We start from the raw sequence: 20,178 nt of genomic DNA, 5'->3' as shown, positions 1-20,178 counted from the left end.
AAATTTATATTTGTTAAATAAAATTTAAAAAAAAAGAAACTAAGAATGAAAACTGCTAAAGAAACCTGAAGGAAGATGATGGTACTGATGGTTGATGAACACGGATATTATGGTTATTGATCAGACTGATAGAGTATTCATTTGTGAGATAAACATAGGCTAGTTGATTTGAATGAATGTGTAAATTTATAGCACAAATTTATTGAAAACATAAATCTAAGCACCCAAGAAACAAAACAGCCTACAAGTGAGATAAAGTCAAAGAGATCCACATTTAGACAAATTGTAAGCAAGCTGATAACATATTAAGAAAGAAGTAGAATCTTGAAAACACAGACAATATTGACCCTAATAAAATTATGAGCTGGTTTTTCATCCCAAACCATGGAGGCAAGACAGCAACTGATGACATATTCATAATAGTGAAAGGAAAAAACAGGCAATCAAGAATTCTACATCCAGCAAGATTATCCTTTCAGAATGTATAAATTCACATTCTATTTTATATTTTAATAAATTCAAACAAATCTCTTGTATTTCATATATAGAGATTTAGGAACATAGTGACACTTCCCACCCTATCACCCCTCCTGCCCACACTCCCACACTTTCTTCTCCTTCCTCTCCTAATCCATCTCTCAATTTTCACAATTATCTACTTTCAGTTTACTTTATATTCATAAGATTAACCCTACTCTAAGAGTTCAAGAAATAGGAAGGAGAAAAAATAAACACTGCTTCTCAACAGTAGAGACAAGGGCTTTAGACAATCATTTTTATCTTTAACAAAATTGAGAGATTTTTCATTTGTAAACTAAATAAAAGCACAAGTGAACAATACATAGACAAACAGTATCAATGTATTTTTTTCACTATAACACCTTTTTTCATTTACATAAAGATAACAAGTCTTGGGCCAGTGCTGTGGCAGAGGTGGTTAAGCCTGCAGTGTCACCATCCTATATGGGCATCAGTTGAGTCTTGGCTGCCCCTCTTCTGATCCAGATCTCTGCTATGGCCTGTAACTGCGTTTCAAATCAATAAGTAAATTTATAAAAACAACTAATCTGTTTGTACCCTTGAAGAATCAGCACCAATTGTGGCAAACCCTTCAAAAAGTAGCTGGGAACACTTCACTAAAACAATGAGGCAATACAATCTTCATATAAAAATCAAACATATCAAGCAACAGTAAAACAGTGCCCCTTATATTTATAAATAAAAATCTTCCACAAAAATTCTAGGAGACAGAATTAACATACAAAAAGGTATTATATATTATATACAAAATTGTATATATTAGTGTAATATCTTGGAATTTAAGGATCGTTCAACATAAGAAAATCATCCAATATATCATAACAGAAAAAAAAAAAGAAAAATCCAGGATCACCTCAAAAGACATAGAAAATTGTAAGACAAAACCCACACAATTATATGGAAGAACATTCGAACTCGGAAGAGCATCTTCCACAACATAATACACAGTAGTGAAAGTGTCTTCATTTAAAAGGATTATTCTGTTGAATTACATAATGTTAAATATGTTTGTTTTCTCTACTGGATTGCAAGTTTCTTGAAAGCAGATGAAGATCTTTTCACTTTTTATCCCCAATATGCAGTTGAGGCTAAAATCTAACTTCAATGGGTATGACAGAATACACAGTAACAAGCCAATGACTAAAGGCATCTGATGGCTAAAACATGATATTCTGCCTGAAAAATTATATAAGCACTTTTGGCATAAAGTTTGGTTAAATTCTTACTATAATGTCTTCCACTTCTGATATGTTGTCACATGGGGGAATATAGGCAATAATAAACTTATGAAGATTAATTCGCAAAAATGCCTTGTCAGTTCACTCATCCCAATGATAAGAACTGGGAAATGGCACTGCTAAATCTAATCTGAATCATTACATGCAATTCTTAAAGAGTTAATTTTCACATGAGTAATAAAACCTTCTGCCAGCTGCATTACTACTAGTGAATATGCCTATTGTCTATTCCATTCAAGCCTCTACTTATAGCTTATTTTCAATAAAGTAAAAATTAACAGTTACATTGATTTTATCATAAGTTTATTTCATATGAAGTACATAAACTTCTGCTTTTAATACGTTTAATCACCACCTCTTCATCAGTAAAACATTAGTCTAAAATAACTTTCAGGATGTCTGGATGAACTGAGATTGACAAAGCTGCAGAATGGAAAGCTTACATAGGATAAAATAAAGTAAGATGTACACAATAAAATACTATTATATTCTTATCTAGATTATTGATATGAAAAATGTTGACTAGGAAATCATATCAAGTACAAAGGAACAGAACATTTATTAAAAATCAAGTAAAATAAGATATATTTATGTTTAAAATGTATCATGAAAAAGGAACGAGGAAAAACACAGTGGCACTTCTAATACACTTCTAAACAATAATGGAAAAATGTTCTAGCTTTTTTTGCAATAATTCTAGGGTTCAGTGCTATGGCATAATAGGATAAGTCTCCACCTGTGGTGCCAGCATTCTATATAGGTGTCATTTTATGTCCTGGCTGCTCCTCTTCTGATCCAGCATTCTGCTCATATCCTGGGAAAGCAGTGGGAGATGGCCCAAGTGCTTGGGTCCTACACCTGCATGGGAGACCCTGAAGAAACTCCTGGCTTCTGGATTCAGAGTTGCTCAGCTCTGGCCTTTCGGGTCATTTGGGCTGTGAAGCAGTGGATGGAAGACCTTTCTGTCTCTCTCTCTCTCTCTTTCTCTCTCTCTCTCTCTCTGCAACTCTACCTCTCAAACAAATAAATAAATATTTTAAAAAGAATATGAACTTCTAAATATTGGTATTTTCCAGCAGGCTTAATCAGAAAGCTCAATCCAAATGAAACAAGGAGCTAAAATATCACATGCTAATTTAACAAAAATAGAAAGTGTAGTTACCAGCCCAAATGCTTTCTGTTTAAATATTGCCTCAATCCATAATGTTGTCAGCATACTATGAAAATATTCTGAAAGAAAAAAGTTCTGTCCAGTAAGAATTGTAGAACAATAATAAAATAAACAAAAAGCTAACAAATTTAACCTAGCAAATCAAGCACAAAAAACTCATTTATTAAAATAAAATCCCTTCCAATCCACTAATTTTATGGTCACATCACACAAAAATGACCTACAAGAAAAATGTACAGGTAAAACAAGTGTATTTTTTATAGCTTTCTAGCAAACAAGAAAATTTGTTATATTGTTTGCCTTAAACAGATTTTTTCTCAGTTCCTAGACTTTCTTTGTTGAAGTCTTGGATATAGATATAAATAAAGTTCTTCATCTAATTATAACTCAGACAAAATAATAAGGGTCTTACAACCAGGATAACATCTTAAAAGGGAACTGAAAACAGACAAATATCAAAAAATCTGCCCTCTCCTTTCCCCTCCTTACTCAAGGTAATGTTAATAAAGTATCAGTGAATAGCATCACACTTAAAGGTCTTTTGTTGAACAACCATTCTGTGAAAAATGCAGTCTAGACACCTCCATTATTTCATTTTTTCTATCATTGTACATCTACAAAATTATATTTAAACACAAAATTTTAGTAGCAAACATTTAGAACTATATATGTTATTGAGAAATATTTGTACAATTATCATATTCACCTGCTAGAAAAGAAATAGTTATATTTCTCAAGATTTGAGAATCAAAAGTGCATTATAAACTATTAAAGATAAATTAAGATTTTGTGTCCATGTATGTAGGTGTAAATGCCTATATATACAGAGAGACCTACCATATGACCCAACCATCTCACATCTTGAAATTTACTAAATGATGGCTCTGTGGCTCAGCAGGTTAATGCCCTGGCCTGAAGCTCTGGCATGCCATATGGGCACCGGGTTCTAGTCCCAGTTGTTCCTCTTCCAGTCCAGCTCTCTGCTATGGCCTGGGAAAGCAGTGGAAGATGGCCCAAGTCCTTGGGCCCCTGCACCCACATGGGAGACCCAGAAGAAGCTCCTGGCTCCTGGCTTTGGATCGGTGCAGCTCCAGCCATTGCGGCCATCTGGGGAGTGAACCATCAGATGGGAGACTTTCTCTCTCACTCTCTCTCTCTGCCTCTCCCCCTCTCCTCTCTCTGTGTAACTCTGACTTTCAAGTAAATAAATATTTTAAAAAACTAAAAAAAATTTACTTAATGAAAATGAAATCAGTACATTTTATATATATATGTATATATATATATATATATATATATCTGTACCCTCATGTTTAATGGAGCTCATTTCACAATAGCTAAAATATAGAAACAACCCAGATGTCTGTCAACTGAAGACTGGATAAAAAATTATGGTATATGTACACCATGGAATACTATAGTGATACAAAATGAAATACTGTCATTTGTAACAAAATGGATGCACATGGAAACCATTATACTTATTGAAATAATCCACTCCCCAAGGACAAATATAATATGTTCTCCCTTGTCTGTGATAAATAATAAAGTACCTGAAAGTTAATGCATAAAAGAGAAATTGCCACTTTGAGATGCTTTGGACAGCCCCTGTCTCAATTGTTGAGGGACAGTTTTTTTTTTTTTTTTAATACTATTTGTTGAATTCTTTACTTAGTCTAAGGCTAATCTTATGAGTATAAAATTAATTACAAATAGCTCTTTATAAAAAATAAGAATGTGACTAGGAGAGGCTGAAGGAAGAAGGATAGGAGTATGGGCAGGAGGGAGGGTAGGGTGGTAAGAATCAGTATTTCCTAAAGATATATTTATGAAATACATGATCTTTATGCCTTAAATAAAAGGTTTCTAGGTAAAAAAGATGAACAACAGCAAAAAGTAATCTTTGGTAAATATAATAGATCTTTGAATTGCTAATGAATCACCATATTTAATCAAATAAGAAATGTCATACAGAATTATTGTTTATATTTGTTGTTATTTGCTTTTTAATCATGTAAAGTCCTAAAAGATGAATTTGTTACAATTTATAGTTGCTCATCTTAGCAGCAGTAATTTACCCCTAGTAGTATTCAGTTTTAATCAATATATATTTTATTCATGGTGATATTTAATTATAATGGATTTTCAATAACCCATGATTATGTGTTTAAATACAGTGAACTCTGGAGAACTCTGCTGATATTGAAAACATAGCTCTTTGACTTGTTGACAACTTGGTTTATAGAAGCTAACCTCTGGGCTGGCACTGTGGCATAGTGGGTAAAGCTGCTGCCTGCAGGATTGGCAGTTTGAGTCACTGCTGCTTCACTTTTGATCCAGCTCTCTGCTATGGCCTGGGAAAGCAGTAGAAGATGGCCCAAGTGTTTGGGCCCCTACACCAATGTGGGAAAGCTGGAACAAGCTCTTGGCTTCTGATCAGCCCAGTTCTAGCCAATGTGGCGATTTGTGGAGCGAACTACTGCATGAAAGACCTTTCTCTCTGTATTTTCCTTTATCTCTCTGTAACTCTACCTGTCAACTAAGTAAATAAAGGCTTTTAAAAAGGATGTTGAAATTTTACATTATATCCAAAAGAATTAAACTGGATTTTGTCTCTCACTGTGTACAAGAAAAACCTAATAAAAGCTAAAAATCTAAATGTAAAAAAAATAAACTCTGAACTCCTAGAAGAAAAAGTAATGGGCAAGGATTTTTTTATGTCATACACAAAGAACAGGAAACAAAACAAACTTAGACAAATGGGATTTCATCAAATTAAAGAACTTCTTTACAGCAATGAAAAAATAAAGCAAAAAAGGAATCTACATAATTTCAGAAAATATTTACAAACCTTTCACCTGAGAATGGCTTAACAATCAGAATATATAGGTAACTCAATAGCAAAATTACAAATTATTCTATTATAAATTGAAGAGTAGGGGCTGGTGCCATGGCTCACTAGGTTAATGCTTCCCCTGCATTGCCGACATCCCACATGGGCACTGGGTTCTAGTCCCAGTTGCTCCTTTTCCAGTCTAGCTCTCTGCTGTAGCCTAGGAAGGCAGTGGAGGGTGTCCCAAGTGCTTGGACCCCTGCACCCACATTGCAGACCAGGAGGAAGGACCTGGCTCCTGGCCTCAGATTGGCACAGCCCTGGCCATAGCGGCCATTTAGGGAATGTCTCTTAATAGAGAATTTTAAGTGTCTCTTATTAGAGAAAGATATTTGACAAGATAATAAAAATGTGGAAAATATTAATGAGTTATAAGAAATAGATCACAGTGTAAACTAACAGAGCAACTTTAGTATTAAAGTATATCATTATTGAGCTTATAATTTGACATATGTGTAAAATATGTCACTATATTTTGTTTTGAATAAGCACTTTGTTTAATATTGTAATTTAAAAAGATTATAGTTTGACAAAGACTAAAGAAACAAACCAAAAATACAAAGAGAAAATAGGCAAGAAATCTATTCCATCAAAAAAATGAGGGGAAAAACATTCCAATAAAGCAAGATATAGAAATAAATAAGCTTATAATCCTGGATGCAATAAGAAAACATGATCTTCGTGGGAAAGGCATGGTGGTGCAGCGGTTTAAGCTGCTGCGTGGGACACCAGCATCCTGTATATGAGTGCTTTGGTTAGAGTCCCAGACATACCATTCCTCTCATGCAGTTTCCTGCAACTGAACAAGAAAGGCACCAAACGATGCTCAAATCCTTGGGTTTCTCCCACCCACTCAGGAGAAGTGAATGGAGTTTCTGGATCCTGGCTTCCATCTGGCACATCCCTGGCTGTTGAAGCCACACCAGGGATCAAACGAGCAGATATATGTCTCTCTCCTCCTCTCTCTGTCACTCTGATTTTAAGTAAATAAATCCTTTAAAAAAGACAAGTGATCCTCAGATATAATGAAAACCAAATATAGCATTACAAATTCTCCAAGAGATGCAGCAAAAAGCACATGATAAAAGATTAAATGTATACAGACATTTTAAATTTTTATGACCTTTTTTGAAGATAAGAACAAAATTTCTGTCATTATTCTGTTACAAAAAAGCTACCAAAAAGACACACATATCCAATTCTCGCATAATCAAAAAAAATTGTAATTATCTAAGACTAAATATTCTAGTAAATAAATTACTTTGATTTAATCTCAATCCATCCTAGGAAGAAGGAAACATACCCTATTCCTATCAACAGTCATACTAGACTTGGTTGTGTATTAGATCAGTGTTCCCAAGGTGGGCAGCACATCATGGCTGTTGTGCATTCTGGGAACTGAAAGTCCTTCCCTTTTCAGTCTGCTTGAGACAGAATGGGTGGTGGGGCCAGAATCCTACTCTGATGGCACTCACAGGGGTTCACCAGGAGCCCGGATCCTGACTGCTGTTCCAGGCCTGTGGGCAGTGAAGGCCTCTCCCACGTGGGGCTGGGGGCTCAGAAGGGACCCTGCAGCCAGGCTGGGTCCCTTGAATTCTCAGTTCACTGCCACAAAGGGTCCCTTCCTTGCTTCCTCTCCACTCCAGCTCTGGATGCTTTTGCCCAGGCGCCTCTGCATTCCCCAGCCTGGAGATGCCTTGGTCAGGTTTCCTCCAGACCATGGCAGCCTGCCTCGGTCTCAGAAGCAGCCTCGTCAGCTTCTCAGCAGTCCTGTGCTTTCTCCTTCAGAAAACCCATCAGTGATGCACGGATGGTCCTGAGCATTACAGCACGGGCAGTGTGACAGGCCCCACACAGTGGGTACCTCCATGCAGGAGGAGAAAGAACAGAGGACAGCAGGAGAGACTGTGAACCCTTTCTCCTTGTGTCCTGGGCTGACAAGAGGACAAGTGGTACTGGGAGCCCACGTCCCTCTTCTACCCAACTGATGGCTGCATGCAACCCAAATAACATTCATCAGCCTCCAGAGCCCCGTGTGCAGCCGTGACCATTGTGGCCTCAGAAGAGGGACCGGGAGCATGGTTCTGGAATTTGAAGCAGGTGTCCTTCAGCTCCACGGTTCATTTCGAGGAGGACATGGGAGGCTGAAATGGAGAATGTACAAACAGCATGGAGTACGGGCACTACCTCTTCAGAAGCAGCACCATGGAGTCAGGCGGCTGCCATGTCACACAGCACTGTGGGCAGCGTGGCCAGCAGTACTTGGAGGTTCCTCCCCTTGCCCTTGACCGGGTCTCACTGGAGTGAGTCCATGGCTCTGATCAGCCGTAAGGTTTGGCTACTTCCTGAGGCCTTGGAGGCAAACCCTGATTAGACTGCAGATCCACAAACCCCTTTCAGGGACTTTCTGCTTCTGGGTGACTCGCAGTGTACAGACAACCCTCTACTCTGGGCCGAATCACACTAAAACTCATGACACTGTTTCATACCAAGCTTTCCTCACAGCTTGTGCAGGGTGACCCATGTGGTGCCCTGGGCCAGCAACCGCCTATGGGCCAGGAACATGGGAGGTAGGAGCTGATGGTGCTAAGGTAGGCAACAGGGTCCATGCTCTGAGATTCGGTTTCGGTGGCATGAGTATGGCCCAGGCATGGTAGCCTCCCAGCAGATCAAGGCAGCTGCAGGGGCACTGTGACCTTGCCAGGCTCTGCCAGCAAATTCCCCAGGTGCAGGAAGTAGGTGCTGCAGGCCTGGCCCGGAGACTCCCTGCTCCCACTCCTCTCCAGGCCTGCCCCTGCCACTGGCCTCACTGCCAGTGGCTGTTTCCTGAAAGGGATTCACTGTTCTGTACGTGGCAGTTTAATTTTCTGGTTTTGTGTTGACTCTGAAAATGTAGGCTATGTAATTATAGGGACTTATATTTACCCAGAGTAACTGCAATGCAGTTTGTAAAAATTACCCTGGATATTTATTTTAAATACAGATTCAAGATTTTAGAGTGTTTCATTTTATAAGTTCAAGTATAATTTCGGTAATGATTTCTACTTTTGGACAAAAATATCCTTTGAAATTTGTCTCCCATAAATTGATATAATGTGAAATGTGGGTTGTGAATGATACTCTCAATTTTTTCATTTGTTTGCTGCAGACATTGTTTTTTTTTTTTGTTTGTTTTTTACAGAGAGAGAAAGAGAGAAAGATCTTCCTTTTGCCGTTGGTTCACCCTTCAATGGCAGCCGTGGACAGCGCGCTGCAGCCGGCACACCACACCTATCCGAAGGCAGGAGCCAGGAGCCAGGTGCTTCTACTGGTCTCCCATGGGGTGCAGGGACCAAGGACTTGGGCCATCCTCCACTGCACTCCTGGACCACAGCAGAGAGCTGGCCTGGAAGAGGGGCAACTGGGACAGAATCTGGCACCCCGACCAGGACTAGAACCTGCAGTGCCGGCGCCGCTAGGCAGAGGATTAGCCTATTGAGCTGTTGCGCCATCCACAGACATTGTTAAGTTGATAGAACCTGAACAAATAAATGGCAAAACCCTCCCAGGTCAGGAAGAGGGGGAACTCATTGTTTCTTGAAGATGTCTCCCACTTGCTTCTATTACAGAAGAGAAGATTCCATTTTTTTGCTACATTTTATGCTTTCAGATGGGATTGTAGCTTTTGCTTTACAAATACATGGTTCCTGGCAAGAGCCAGTAGTGGGAGGATTGGAGAATGGTAAGATCCCTTCCATGCCTATTTAGTAAACAGACTGCAGAAGAAAAACCATATGATTATCTCAATAGATGCAGAGAAAGCATTTGATAAAATACAACACCCTTTCATGATGAAAACTCTAAGCAAATTGGGTATAGAAGGAACATACCTCAATATAATCAAAGCAATTTATGAAAAACTCACGGCCAGCATCCTATTGAATGGGGAAAAGTTGGAAGCATTTCCACTGAGATCTGGTACCAGACAGGGACGCCCACTCTCACCACTGCTATTTAACATAGTTCTGGAAGTTTTAGCCAGAGCCATCAGACAAGAAAAAGAAATTAAAGGAATACAAATTGAGAAGGAAGAAGGCAAACTATCCCTCTTTGCAGATGATATGATTCTTTACATAGAGGATCTCAAGAACTCTACTAAGAGACTACTGGAACTCATAGAGGAATTTGGCAAAGAGGCAGGATATAAAATCAATGCACAAAAATCAACAGCCTTTGTATACACAAGCAATGCCACGGCTGAGAAAGAACTGCTAAGATCTATCCCATTCACAATAGCTACAAAAACAATCAAATACATTGGAATAAACTTAACCAAGGCGTTAAAGATCTCTATGATGAGAATCAATATCATCAAAATGTCTATTCTCCCAAAAGCAATTTATAGATTCAATGCAATCCCAATCAAGATACCAAAGACATTCTTCTCTGATCTAGAAAAAATGATGCTGAAATTCATATGGAGGCACAAGAGACCTCGAATAGTTAAAGCAATCTTGTACAACAAAAACAAAGCCGGAGGCATCACAATACCAGATTTCAGGACATACTACAGGGCAGTTGTAATCAAAACAGCATGGTACTGGTACAGAAACAGATGGATAGACCAATGGAACAGAATTGAAACACCAGAAATCAACCCAAACATCTACAGCCAACTTATATTTGATCAAGGATCTAAAACTAATTCCTGGAGCAAGGACAGTCTCTTCAATAAATGGTGCTGGGAAAATTGGATTTCCACGTGCAGAAGCATGAAGCAAGACCCCTACCTTACACCTTACACAAAAATCCACTCAACATGGATTAAAGACCTAAATCTACGACCTGACACCATCAAGTTACTAGAGAACATTGGAGAAACCCTTCAAGATATTGGCACAGGCAAAGAATTTCTGGAAAAGACCCGGGAGGCACACGCAGTCAAAGCCAAAATCAACTATTGGGATTGCATCAAATTGAGAAGTTTCTGTACTGCAAAAAAACAGTCAGGAGAGTGAAGAGACAACCGACAGAATGGGAAAAAATATTTGCAAACTATGTAACAGATAAAGGGTTAATAACCAGAATCTACAAAGAGATCAAGAAACTCCACAAATACAAAACCAACAACCCACTTAAGAGAGATGGGCCAAGGACCTCAATAGACATTTTTCAAAAGAGGAAATCCAAATTGCCAACAGGCACATGAAAAAATATTCAAGATAACTAGCAATCAGGGAAATGCAAACCAAAACCACAATGAGGTTTCACCTCACCCCAGTTAGAATGGCTCACATGCAGAAATCTACCAACAACAGATGCTGGCAAGGATGTGGGGAAAAAGGGACACTCAGCCACTGTTGGTGGGAATGCAAACTGGTCAAGCCACTATGGAAGTCAGTCTGGAGATTCCTCAGAAACCTGAAGATAACCCTACCATTCGACCCAGCCATCCCACTCCTTGGAATTTACCCAAAGGAATTTAAATTGGCAAACAAAAAAAAAGCTGTCTGCACCATAATGTTTATTGCAGCTCAATTCACAATAGCTAAGACCTGGAACCAACCTAAATGTCTATCAACAGTAGACTGGATAAAGAAATTATGGGATATGTACTCTTTAGAATACTATACCGCAGTAAAAAACAATGAAATCCAGTCATTTGCAACAAAATGGAGGAATCTGGAACACATCATGCTGAGTGAAATAAGCCAGTCCCAAAGGGACAAATATCATATGTTCTCCCTGATCAGTGACAACTGACTGAACACCAAAAAGGAAACCTGTTGAAGTGAAATGGACACTATGAAAAATGGCGACTTGATCAGCACAGCCCTGACTGTTAATGAATAACTTAATACATTATCCCTCTTAGTATTTTTTTGTCTGTTCTACTTAATATGACTGGTTTAATTCTGTAATTAATACACAGTTATTCTTAAGTGTTAAAATTTAACTGAAATGTGATCCCTGTTAAATATAAGAGTGGGAATAAGAGAGGGAAGAGATGTACAATTTGGGACATGCTCAGGCTGACTTGCCCCAAATGGTAGAGTTAGAAACATACCAGGGCATTCCAATTCAATCCCATCAAGGTGGCATGTACCAATGCCATCTCACTACTCCAAGTGATCAATTTCAGTTCACAATTGATCATAATGAAAGGACTAAGAGTCAAAGGGATCCCATAAACAAGTCTAGTGCCTGCTAATACTAACCGATAGAATAAATAAAGGGGAGAGTGATCCAACATGGGAAGTGAGATACTCAGCAGACTCATAGAATGGCAGATGTCCTAAATAATAGCACTCCGGCCTTAAAGGCATTCGGATCTGGCTGAAAAGCCTATGAGAGTATTTCAGGAATGGAAAGCCAAGACAATCTGGGGAAAAAAAAAAAAAACCTAAATGAAAGATCTCTGCGAATGAGATCCCAGTGGAAAGAACAGGTCTTCAAAGAAGGAGGTTCCTTTCTCTGAAGGGAGGAGAGAACTTCCACTTTGATTATGACCTTGTCTAAATAAGATGAGAGTCGGAGAACTCAAAAGGCTTCCATAGCCTTGGAAACTCATGACTGGAGCATAGGGAGATTACTGAAGCCATGAACAGGAGTGTCAATTTGTAAAGTCAACAACAGGAGTTACTGTGCACTTACTCCTCATGTAGGATCTCTGTCCTTAATGTGCTGTACATTGAGATTTAATGCGATAACGAGTACTCAAACAGTATTTTTCACTTTGTGTTTCTATGTGGGTGCAAACTGTTGAAATCTTTACTTAATGTATACTACACTGATCTTCTGTATATATAGAAAATTGAAAATAAATCGTGATATGAATGGAAGGGGAGAGAGAGCGGGAAAGGGGAGGGTTGCGGGTGGGAGGGAAGTCATCGGGGGGTGGGGGGAAGCCATTGTAATTCATAAGCTGTACTTTGGAAATCTATATTCATTAAATAAAAGTTAAAAAATAAAAAAAAGCATGTAAAATTAACTCAATAAGAATACAGTTAGTTGAGATATTTGGTGTTTACAAAATATAAATAAGTACAAGAAAAGTAAGCTTTATGTGCTAGAAGTACATATTTATTATTTGTAAATGATCCGAAGACTTGAAAGACCCATATTTATTATATAACCATATTTGTGAATTACCACTTAGGAACTTGAAGTGAAAAAGACAGTTATATATTTATATTAAGAATTCACATACAAATACATAACCCTCTCTCTCAAGTGCTCATCATACCTTACTACAAAAGAAGGAGGCCTGAGGCCACAGAAGTTCAAATATATAAAACACACTGAAATATTAAATATTTTGATCTAAGTTCAAGTAAATCAAATAATGAATTGCAAAGATTTTCATACAATTTGACTCAATGAAAACATAAACAGCTTAACAGCTGAAAAATTTTTGAAAAATATGAAGTTTATTGGGTATGAACAATGTATTTCATTTTTAAAAAAGCCTACAACAGGTTTATTTCATCATGGCTCCCATATTTTTAAGAATTATAATTCACTATACACAAGTTGCAAATTAAGCTAGAACAAATACGTGGAAACATCTGCAGATATTTGTAATTTGTACTATGAAGTTCTGCAAAAGATAAAGAATTTAAACCATTAAAAAATTTAAACGAAGGGTCTAGTGGTGTTGCAGGTAAAGCCACCACTTGTGATGCCAGGATCCCATATGGGTGCCAGTAGGTGTCTTGGCTGCTCACTTCTGATCCAACTACCTGCTAATGGCCTAAGAAAGAAGATTTTTCCCAGGTGTTGGGATTCTGCCACACATGTGCAAGACCCTGAGGAAGCTCTTGGCTCTTGTCTTCAGCCTGGCCCATCCCTGGTCATTGAGGACATTAGAGAAGTAAATCAGCAGGTAGAAGCTTTTTCTCTCTCTGGGTCTCTCCCTCTCCCTCTGTAACTTTCAAATAACTAAATAAATAGATCCTAACAAAACATAGAGTGAACAAAAATTATTTTTTCTGATCATATTGATTTAATTCAATCAAATGTGTTGGAAATATGAGGATAATGTTATTCTCATACATTATTAGTTAATGATATTAATGCATTCTTTTAGATGGTAATTTAGTAAGATCTCTTCAAATTTGAAACATAGCATCCTTTCTATCTTGTAAGAACTTCACTGGAATTAGATCCTACACAAAACCCTGGATATTGTGGAATCATATGCACACCTCTGATAAGAACTTTTCTAATGTATTATATGTATCATATACAAAACATAATGGGGATTGTTTCAACAAAACAACAGGCTAGTTATAAGATTTCTGGGTTTTGTTTCCAATGTATGAATGCTCAAATGATAGACCTTTAAATTAATTTATTGAGGGCTTGCCTACAATGTTACATATTCTGTAAACATTTCTGAATGTTGGATAAAACCTACAAGAACATATCAAATATCTTTGATCTTTAATCTTAATCTTTAGTCTTTTTTTTACATATTTATTTGACAGATAGACAGTGAGAAAGAGAGAGATAGAGAGAAAGGTCTTCCTTTCATTGGTTTACCCCCAAAATGGCCACTACAGCTGGAAATATGCTGATCCAAAGCCAGGATACAGGTGCTTCCTCCTGGTCTCCCATGTGGGTGCAGAAGCCCAAGCACTTGGGACATCCTCCATTGACTTCCCAGGCAACAGTAGAGAACTGGACTGGAAGAGGAGCAACTGGGACTAGAACCCGGTGCCCACATGGGATGCTGGCGCCGTAGGTGGAGGATTAACCAAGTGAGCCACCCCGCCGGCCCCCAGAGATCTTTAATCTTAAACTAGTATGACAACCTTTTCTATAAAGAGCCAGGTAGTAAGTATTTTTGACTTTGTGGACTGTAATGCCTCTGCTGTCATCTAAAATATGAGTAAGCTATAGGTAAATAGATGGGATTGTATTCCAATAAAACTTTTTACAAAAACAGAAATGAGCTAGATTTAACCCACAGGAGCTATTACTGCAATGAATTTTCCTTTTCAGAATATCATGAATACATGTCATTACTCATTTTAAAGATATAATATCCCAGGGTGTTCCATACTATGATTTTCAAGAGGGAATTAAAAATAAATCTTTCAGGGCTGACTCTGTGGCATAACAGGTAAAGATTTTACTTGCAGTGCCAGCATCCCATAAGGGCGCCAGTTCAAGTCCCAGCTGCTCCACTTCTGATCCAGCTCTCTGCTATGGCCTGGGCAAGCAGTAGAAGATGGCCCAAGTGTTTGGACCCCTGACCTGGGTGGGAGACCCGGAAGAAGTTTCTGGCTCCTGGCTTCAGACTGGTGCGTCTCCTGCCATTGCAGCCAATTCTGGAGTGAACCAGAGGATGGAAGACCTCTCTCTCTCCCTTTCTGTCTCTCCTTCTCTCTCTATGTAACTCTGACTTTCAAATAATTAAATTTTAAAAACTATAGAGATAAATGATAATTAGATGATTACAAAAAGGTCAAAATGTTAAATTCAGTACAATTATCAGGAAAATATTAAAGAAATGTGTGTCAAGAATTATACTTGCTAATTTAAAAATATAAGGATGATTTGCAGTCCTTTAAAACTACAGAGAAGGCAAAGAATGAATCACCTTGAAAAGGAAAAGAATTACTTTTGTCCAAGAAAATGTGTACAGGTTGGTAAAATGATCCTTTGGGACATCCCACCACATCCCATATCAGAGTTCCCATTTGAGTCCTAGCTCCACTGTTTTGGATACAGATCACTTCTACTGTGCCTGGGAGGGAGCAGATGATAAAAAATACTTAACTGAATGGCACTGCCCACATGGGAACCTGATGGATTTCATTGCTCCTGGACTTGGTCAGGTCCAGCCCTGGATGGTGCAGCTATGTATAGTGAGCCATTAGATGGAAGATCTCTTTCTCTCTCCTTCTCTCTCTCTCTCTCCCCCTTTTCCCTACATCCTCCTCAGATTTTTAAATAATAAAAGAAAATGTGAACATCAACATTTTCAGGAGAATGTACAGAAATACCCTCCGGTAGGTTAGGTCTCAATGAGAAGCCCATCCAAGATGGTCACAGGTTCACTATCCCAGCATTGGTAGATATTGATAGTCTACCAATTGGTAGAAATTGATAGTAGAGTATTGATAATATACATGTGGTACTAATATTTTGAAAGGCAAAAGGAACGAATATTATAACATAGGTTTGAATATTGCAAATTAAGACTAAATATCAACAATAGCTATAAGAAGATACAAATAAATAATTTATTATGAATTATCTATTATCTTTAGACTATAATCAACATATGAATTTCATAGCATGAATTACTGCACCAGATCTAGAAATCTGATCATAGCATTAATTACTACGCCAGATCTAGAAATCTCTGATCAACTCGTCATGAAAGGTGTCATTGTAAATCACAGAATTTTTTGTGATTTCATTATCACACAGGAAAAAGCTAACATTGATGGCCACACACTCACAGTGTTAATATTGGGAAAAACTGTTATACTAATAGCACACACAGGCAATCGTAATTACGACATGACAGAGGTAAAATCAATTCACGTTCTCATAAATAATATATAATGTGATTACTCTCAATAGAATGAGTAATTTGTTAGAACCCTTAATAGAATGTATCTTGGCTGCTCCACTTCTGATCCAGCTCCCTTATAATCCACCTTGGAATGCAGTGGAAAAGGTCCATATGCTTGGACACTTACACCCTTGTGGGAGATCTTTAAGAAGCTCCTAGTTCCTGATCCAGTCCTCGCCACAACCATGATTTGAGGAGTGAGCCAGAGGGTGGGAAGATCTTTCTCTCTCTCTCTTTTTAAAAAGAATTATTTATTTGAAATGCAGAGAAACAATCACAATTTTATTTAAGAATAAATATAGAGCTTCAGGATTTTCAATCAAGAAAACATCACTCCGTAAATCAATGGAAAACTTTAAGACAACTGTATCTAGAAGGACACTGTGGAATATTTCAATTCCAATGTTAAATTGAATCTCATCACAATCCAGATGCAGTGAAGGGAAAGAACTTGAATGGGGGAAAGAATATACTGAACATAGGTAGTACAGAAAAAATGTGCACTTTAAAGCAGACAGGAAAGCTTACAGTTTCTTTGAGTTAATAAACTCTCAGTAAAAATAGTAACCCACAATGCTAACACTTGCCTACAACTTGGGTACTGACTGATGTTATAAAATGCTGACAGTAATAAAATCAAATAAAAATAAATAAAAAGTGATGTTCATATCATTGGATAAATTGTGATTAGGATAAAACTGAGCAGTTTGGTATGAATAATTACTAAGTGGCAACTAAACAAAGAGATTTAGTGAAAATGGCCTTTTAAATCATATTTTTAAAACAATTGCATATCGCAGGAAGTTAAGAGAATGTAACCCAAAAGAAGAACCCTGACATAAAGATTTCTTCATGTAAAATATGGCATATGTCCTAAACAGCACTCTGGTCTCAGAATCAGCCCTTAAGGCATTCAGATCTGACTGAAGAGCCCATGAGAGTATTTTAGGCAAGGAAAGCCAAGACACACTGGAAAAAAAAAAGACCTAAATCAAAGACCTCTGCAACTGACTGCAAGTGAGATCCCAGTGGAAAGAATGGGCCATCAAAGAAGGAAGTACCTTTTTCTGAAGGGAGGAGAGAACCTCCACTTTTACTATGACCTTGTCTAAATAAGATTGGAGTCGGTGAACACAAAAGGCTTTCATAGCCTTGGAAACTCATGACAAGAGCCTATGGTGATTATTTACGCTATAAACAAGAGTGTCAATATGTTAAATCAACAACAAGAGTCACTGTGCACTTACTCCTCATGTAGGACCTCTGTCCTTAATGTGTTGTACAATGTGAATTAATGCTATAACTAGTACTCAAACAGTATTTTACACTTTGAGTTTCTGTGTGGGTGCAAACTGTTGAAATCTTTACTTAATGTATGCTAAATCGATTTTTTGTATATAAAGAGAATTGAAAATGAATCTTGATGTGAATGGAATGGGAGAGGGAGCGGGAGATGGGAGGGTTGTGGGAGGGAGGGAAGTTATGAAGGGAGCCTTTGTAATCCATAAACTGTACTTTGGAAATTTATATTTATTAAATAAAAGTTAAAAACATAATGCTATTGAAAATGTTAACAGTAGTGATAAATTTGGAGATCCCTACAAACTTCCAAATAGCAAAAAATTGTGTGATTCTGATAGCATGAAGCAGTACATTGATGTTAGACCAATCAGAGATACTATGTACAGGAAAGATTCCAAGATAACCTAGAAAATTTCCATGCGACTTGTAAACCTACAATGAAAAAGCCACATATTCATAATGCAAGAACCAGTATACCTAAGAACCTGAAATTATATATGAGTGATAGCATTAAATTCAAAGGCAAAAGAAAAAAAGAATTTAAATGCTATGACAAAAATGATATGGTGGCAACTCTAAGTGGATAGAGTAATTTTGTAAAAAAAAAAAAAAAACACACAATTAATGCCAAGAAAATGTGACAATTTTTAGTGAACAATTATTCCTTAATATTACATCTAAACACCATGTGAAATTTTCAGAAACTAAAATCCAGAAAAGATAATTTCCTTTCCATAGTGATTTTAAAGGAACACCAGCATCAAGAAAATCCATAAAATCAATAAAGACTTAAAAACATCCTTGAAAGAGGAAAAGAGAATGCTGGTCTCAGATGGATGTGGGATGTTTTGAAGATAAACATTTCTTAGGTTCCTTACAAAATTTTGAGAGAACTGACAACACAATAAAAAGCCAACAAATATGGCCACATGTTCACGGTGCTAGCATTGGTACATACTGTGATTAGATAATATAATTGGACAATAGTCATAAATTCAAATACAAGTACAAGTTTAAACTTTTCTCTATCAGGGTACAAATATATTGGAATAACAATGACTAGAACTGTTTTTATAGGAGTGAAACTACAATAAGAACATTAAGATCATTTCATAAAAAATAGTCCACTGAATTCTTTAAAATGCAAAACAGGAAGAATGAGTGGAAATAAAGCAAAAATTTTGAAAATTACCAGATAAACATTGATGGAAAGATATTTGTATCTAAATCCTTGAAAATTAAAATTTTATAGTCCTCCAGAATTCCAGAAAAGCTAAAAAAAATCCTCTAGGAACTGAGAAAGATTGGGTTAAGATGGCCTGAGAATTTGGGGCACAAAATAGTTGCAGAGAGAATTCAAAACATTTCCATCATGTTGATGTCAGAGGAAGAAGCCACTCAAATAAGATACTGATGATATAAACAGGTCACACAGTGAATAAAGACAACAATTAAAAATGAGCATTTTACACATGAATTACATTTTGATGATTGTAATTAGAATATAGGATACATAATTGAGCGATCAATAGACATAAAGGAATTTGGTGAACAATAATCCAGTAAATATTTTTACCATGAGAAAAATTTTAAAATCAAGGAAGGTAAATCAAGGAATATTTTTGGTGCCTTAATTCTTTAATTATTCTATCATTTTCAACTTTTGGCTTATGTCCATTGAAAGTATCAAGTGAATATCCTTGTGCATATATCTCTCTTCACAATCCTGATAATTTTATTTTCATTCTTTTTCTAAAATTTTATTTATGTTATACAATTTTCATGTATTTTATATGTAGTGATTTAGAAACACTGTGATATTGCTCACCCTACCCTCCCTTTCATCCAGGTTCCAACCCTTCATCCTCCTCCCTCTCCCATTACCACTGTTAAATTTTCAAAGATCTACTTTCAGTTTAATTAATGTTTGTAAATTTAGCCCCAAATTAAGTAAAAGAGTTCAATAAACAGTAAAAGGAAAACGAAAAAAAAATAATTTTCATCAAATTGATGAAACCACAATGAAAAATAAACCAGGATGAGCTACAGTTTTCTGTGCCAGGATGAGCATACACTACATCATGATGTATACATGTCACAGAAATAAAAGATGAGGATATAACCCATAATCTGATTATAGGGAGTAACAGCAATAATGTAGGAGCAATAGCATAACAAGCATATACAACAGGATTGGATCAACCCACATGTATTAAATTTGCATTTAACTTGATAAACAAAAGAAGAAATCAATATTTGTAAGTAAGGAAAATATGCCATTTATTTTTTTTTACTTTTATTTAATGAATATAAATTTCCAAAGTACAGCTTATGAATTACAATGGCTTCCCCCCCATAACTTCCCTCCCACTTGCAACCCTCCCCTTTCCCACTCCCTCTCCCCTTCCATTCACATCAAGATTAATTTTCGATTCTCTTTATATACAGATCAGTTTAGCATACA

General features: G+C 37.0%; 1 pseudogene; it reads right to left on the bottom strand.

Moving 5' to 3' along the window:
- Positions 1-7,962: 7,962 nt before the first annotated feature.
- LOC100340561 (UBX domain-containing protein 6-like) overlaps positions 7,963-20,178 on the bottom strand; it is a 28,042-nt pseudogene continuing 15,826 nt past the window's right edge.

The sequence above is a fragment of the Oryctolagus cuniculus genome, chromosome 20 (assembly GCF_964237555.1).
Source record: "Oryctolagus cuniculus chromosome 20, mOryCun1.1, whole genome shotgun sequence".
Classification (NCBI taxonomy): Eukaryota; Metazoa; Chordata; class Mammalia; order Lagomorpha; family Leporidae; genus Oryctolagus; species Oryctolagus cuniculus.
This window is presented reverse-complemented; position numbering and strand designations above follow the sequence as displayed.